Source organism: Loxodonta africana, chromosome 9 (assembly GCF_030014295.1).
Source record: "Loxodonta africana isolate mLoxAfr1 chromosome 9, mLoxAfr1.hap2, whole genome shotgun sequence".
Lineage (NCBI taxonomy): Eukaryota > Metazoa > Chordata > Mammalia > Proboscidea > Elephantidae > Loxodonta > Loxodonta africana.
In genome coordinates this window covers 19,810,283-19,816,282 of record NC_087350.1, presented here as the reverse complement: position 1 = coordinate 19,816,282, position 6,000 = coordinate 19,810,283, and positions in this window count along the sequence as shown.

Sequence of the window (6,000 nt, the reverse complement as noted above, 5' to 3'; positions counted from 1 at the left end):
TAGTGACTAGTTACATTCTTTGAGTTGGGCAACCATTCTCACTCTCCTTTTCCGAGTTGTTCCTCCCCATTAACATAAACTCACTGCCCTCTAAGGTTCCTATCTAAACTTTTGAGTTGCTATTGTCAATTTGATCCTACATAGATAGTTCCTAAAAGAGCATAATGCTCAGCCAGATCTTTTTTTTACTAGTTAAGCTAAGCTATGGTTCAATTTTAGGAAGACTTCCAGGGCTGTTTTTTGTTTAAGTTTTAAAGATTGTCTCAGGGCAATATTTCCAGGGGTTTATCCAGCCTCCATGGCTCCAGAAAGTCTAGAATCCATGAGAATTTGAAATTCTGATCGGTATTTTCCCCCTTTGATCAGATTCTTCTATGGAACCCATGATCAAAATGTTCCATGATGGTAGCCAGCCACCACCCAGTTCTGGTCTCCTGGTAAAGGAGGCAGTTGTTCATGAAGGCAACTAGCCACACATTCCATATCCTCTTCCTATTCCTGACTCTCCTTCCTCTGTTGCCCCTGGTGAATAGAGACCAATCATTCTGCCTTGGACGGCTGCTTCCAGTTATTTTGACACATACTCAGCTCTCTCCCTCCACCACTGCCACCAAAGGCAAAGCATTCGTGCCTAATTGGTGTACATTGAGGTCAGACTTATATGAACAGCTGAATGAGACTTAACGTGAAGTTTTGATTAGATCAATTCATCAGCCCCACTGACCAGGATTGTAGCTATGACATTTACCATGCTAGTCAGTCTGACTGAATATTAAAACTATGATTTACCCATTGGGGCACACAGACTTACCCTAAGAGGTTATGTCTCACCCAAAGTGAGGTAATTGTAAAACTCACTTTTTTTTTCTTTTTATTAACTTTTATTGAGCTTCAAGTGAACGTTTACAAATCAAGTCAGACTGTCACATATAAGTTTATATACATCTTACTCCGTTCTCCCACTTGCTCTCCCCCTAATGAGTCAGCCCTTCCAGTCTCTCCTTTCGTGACGATTTTGCCAGCTTCCAACTCTCTCTATCCTCCCATCCCCCCTCCAGACAGGAGATGCCAACACAGTCTCAAGTGTCCACCTCATATAATTAGCTCACTCTTCATCAACATCTCTCTCCTACCCACTGTCCAGTCCTTTTCATGTCTGCTGAGTTGTCTTTGGGAATGGTTCCTGTCCTGGGCCAACAGAAGATTTGGGGACCATGACCGCTGAGATTCCTCTAGTCTCAGTCAGACCATTAAGTATGGTCTTTTTGTGAGAATTTGAACTCCTGCTCCCTCAGGGGTTCTCTATTGTGCTCCCTGTCAGGGCAGTCATCAGTTGTAGCCGGGCACCATCTAGTTCTTCTGGTCTCAGGATGATGTAAGTCTCTAGTTCATGTGGCCCTTTCTGTCTCTTGGGCTCTTAGTTATCGTGTGACCTTGGTGTTCTTCATTCTTCTTTGCTCCAGGTGGGTTGAGACCAATTGATGCATCTTAGATGGCCTCTCATTAGCATTTAAAACCCCAGATGCCACATTTCAAAGTGGGATGCAGAATGTTTTCATAATAGAATTATTTTGCCAATTGACTTAGAAGTCCCCTTAAGCCATAGTCCCCAAACCCCTGCCCTTGCTCTGCTGACCTTTGAAGTATTCAGTTTATCCTGGAAACTTCTTTGCTTTTGGTCCAGTCCAGTCCAGTTGAGCTGACCTTCCATGTATTGAGTATTGTCCTTCCCTTCACCTAAAGCAGTTCTTATCTACTAACTAATCAGTAAAAAACCCTCTCCCACCCTCCCTCCCTCCCCCCCTCGTAACCACAAAAGTATGTGTTCTTCTCAGTTTATACTATTTCTTAAAATCTCATAAAAGTGGTCTTATACAATATTTGTCCTTTTGCCTCTGACTAATTTCGCTCAGCATAATGCCTTCCAGGTTCCTCCATGTTATGAAATGTTTCACAGATTCGTCACTGTTCTTTATCGAGGCTTAATATTCCATTGTGTGAATATACCACAATTTATTTACCCATTCATCCGTTGATGGACACCTTGGTTGCTTCCAGCTTTTTGCTATTGTAAACAGAGCTGCAATAAACATGGGTGTGCATATATCCGTTTGTGTGAAGGCTCTTATTTCTCTAGGGTATATTCTGAGGAGTGGGATTTCTGGGTTGTATGGTAGTTCTATTTCTAACTGTTTAAGATAACGCCAAATAGATTTCCAAAGTGGTTGTACCATTTTACATTCCCACCAGCAGTGTAGAAGTGTTCCAATCTCTCCGCAGCCTCTCCAACATTTATTATTTTGTGTTTTTTGGATTAATGCCAGCCTTGTTGGAGTGAGATGGAATCTCATCGTATAAAACTCACTTTTAATGTCAACATGATCTTTAAACAATAGATGCCTAAGTCCATGTCTTTCTATGATCCTTATACATCCCCCTAAACATAAAATTACAAACAAAACCACACCTGACCCATGCCTTCAGCATTCAGAATAGTAATTCTGAATTCACATTGCCTGTAAATAGAGAAATAAATACCAAATTCCAGAAAAGTTCTACCACCATTGCAAACTTGTGGATGCTAAGAGCAAAGGAGAGAAACTTTAAGAGATCTTTACAAAATATGAAGGAGAAATGAAAGATATAGATGAAGCACAGACTTCATCACCCCAGAAAGAGAAAACCTATCAATAAGTGTCAAAATACTGAACACAAGTCTGGTATTTAATATTTCACAGCACAAGATACAGCAGAGGGTCTTGAAATGAGCAGTACTGAAAGTGGTAGCCTTGAAGAGGCATTGCTGCTGTAGGAAAATCAAATAGAGAAGGGGTTGTGTCTCTTGAAGATGTTGCAGAGAAAGACAGGAAGGAAATAAGAGGAAAATTAAAGATCATGTGAAACAAAAGAGAAACAAGATATGCAGGATATATGGTAGCTTGCAAGAAGTGGTTTTTAACATCTTTTCCCAATTCTGTGTTCAGTCAGATCCCACTGGTAGCTTGAAACCAGCAATGATGGGAATATATGCACCAGAGAGACTGATAAATACTACAAACAAACAAAATGTCAATCCTAACATTTGAGCTGATGAAAATCCTCCCTAAAAAAATCATTCACAAAGCAAAAGAAAACTTATCACAAAGCTCCGAAGTGGATTAAGTATCCTAAGGCAAGTGTATATTGATTTAAAAAAAAAAGAAGCAAAACAACCTAGAATCATTTTTTTAAAAAAGAGAACAGAAATAGACACGAAACAGAAAGAAATGTAACATGAATTGATAGAACCCAAGAAAGATATTGAAGAAAAAGATAGAATTATCTTAGAAATAAAGAATAAAATACAAGTCCCAGTGGAAACTAGCTTTCCATAAACATTTCATAAGGGACATTTAAAAAAAAACAAGGTAGGAAACCAACCAAAAGAATTAAAATGAGGTAAATAAATTAAAAGGGTCAGAGAGAAAGCGGCTGAAATAGAGGGCAGACAAAGAAGGTCCACTGTATGTATAGCTGTGGTCCCTGACTAAGCAAATAAAATGTATTTAAATACATAATCCACAAAATCTTATGGGAAATGAAAGAAAATTTTCATGTACCTATGGAAAAGGCCTACCATGTAACTGGGAAAATTGACTTGAGGCAATTATCTCGAACACATATCCTGGTAAAACTATTAAACATTAAAAACAAAGGAAAGAAATTTACAGAACTTCCAGTTTAAAAGATTTAATTACTTACAGGGAAGAAAATCAGACTTCTCAATAGTCTCGTTAAAAGTAGGGTAAACGGTAACAGTGAAGCAGCATTTTCATGAAGCTTAAGGAAATAAAAATGGTAGTAAAGGATTTTATATCTATATAAATTGTTCAAATCAGGGAATACTGTACATATGCCCTTCCTGGAGAATATACTAGTGGATGAGTCTTCATCCAACTTAGTAATAACAGAGGAAATTTCACCAAAATAACTGATGGTGAATGCTTAATATATTTAATTGCAGACCTAAGGAATAAAACAAGGGTGGAAAACATAAATATTATATGTTCTGATGGAGTAGAAAGAATGCAACTAAAAATGGAAGGAGATCAGAGAGAGAGAAAAGTAGAATAAGATTGTTGTCTGTTATACTAGGTGAGAGTCAGAAGATATCACTGACAGATCAGATAGTAAAATGTTAAGTAAGAAAAAAAGGATTAGGGACACTATAAAATATATAAATACAAAGGTAATAACTAGAATAAAAAATTCTTAAGTACCAAAAAGAGCTTTAAAAATTAATACAGAAGATCACTTGAAGCTCAATAAAAGTTAATAAAAAAAAATTAATACAGAAGATATGCTAGAGAAACATGCACAGTAAATACAATTTAATACATGCTGCAGTTATAACGGAAATGCTGGTAGCATAAAGGGTAAGTGCTACGGTTGCTAACCAAAAGGTCGGCAGTGCAAATCCACCAGGCACTCCTTGGAAACTCTATAGGGCAGTTCTGCTCTGTCCTATAGAGTTGATATGAGTCGGAGTTGACTTGATGGTAATGCGTTTGGTTTTTGGTTTTTTGGTAGTTATAACACAAAATAATATGACAGAGTTGAGACCAAATATATCAGTGATATAAATAAATGTGAATAGGCTTAACATACCTACACATTAAAAGATTTTCAAATTGGCTGAAATAGCAAAACCCAACTCTATGCTTTGATCAAGAGACCCACCTAAAGTACTGTAACTTAAAAAGGGTTAAATTAAAGAAATGGACAAAGATTTACCAGGCTAGCAGAAACAATAAGTATTCAGGGACTGTTATTGTGATATGAGACAAAGTGTGATTTAGGCCAAAAAGCATAAAACAAAGAAAGACACTTAGGAAAGCTAACACCGTGATTCACAATGGGCTAGATCCTGTACTGGAGGCAAAACTGCCATAAAGGAAATTGTTGGGACAATTGTGGAAACTGGAAGATGGACATGGTTTAGATAAAAGCAACATATCAAGTCAAATGTCCTGAATAGCCTTGTTCTTAGAAAATACACAGTGAATTTTTGAGAGGTAAAGGTGCATGATGTATATAACTTACAGCTGGTTAAAAAGAGTGGCGATCCTGGTTAAAGAGCAAAACAAGATCTTTGTGTTATTCTTGCGACTTTTCTGTAAGTTTGAAATTATTTCATAATAAAAAGTAAAAAAAAAAAGCAAAGTATATGCATTTGTTAATTAACACTCAACAAATGGTCCACTTAATATTTGCGCATTTTACTGTACGTGAATTTTACTTAAAAAAACAAAACCAAACGAACAAAAAACTTCACAAAAATGTAAACAAATATTGAACTCTAGTTAATGGTATGCATACTGAAGTGTTTAAGGGGAAAGTATACTGGTATCTGCAACTTACTTAAAATGCTTTTAAAGATAAGGTTATTTGATGACATACAGAAAACATTAGGGGGAAAAAGGTAAATCAGTGGCTTGATGCTGTGTGGACTAAATAACTCGTTGGCTGACTAGATTTTCCACTTTCTAGCAGTTGCCCCTTTACTTGGCCTCTGTTAGACTTTAACATCCGGTGGAGTCACATAAAGTCTCTGAAACACCGGGAGTCACCACCTGTGGCTCACCCAGAGTCCTGTTGCTCTATGGATGAGTAAGTTTGTTAACCAATAGAACCAGCCCCCAGAAGCCTGGCTCAGTATTGCTTTTTCTCTTACTTGGATTAAATCAGGCCACGGCTCTTCATACTTTGAATTTGCTTTCTTTAACACGCATGCACGCACACAGACCTGTCTCCACTGGGTGTAGCAAAGCTAGCTCCCACTGCCCTGGAGGTCTGGTTCTGGTTTATTTTTTAGGGTAAGAAAAAGGCCATTAAAATTCTCTCTGAGGGTTGAGTCAGTACTTGTGGGGGGAGGGGAAGGATGGAGCCAAAGAAGAAATTTCCTGGTAAGCAAAGCCCCACTTTAAAATTTTCCCTTTCTTTCTTTTTGTTTCTCCTTTT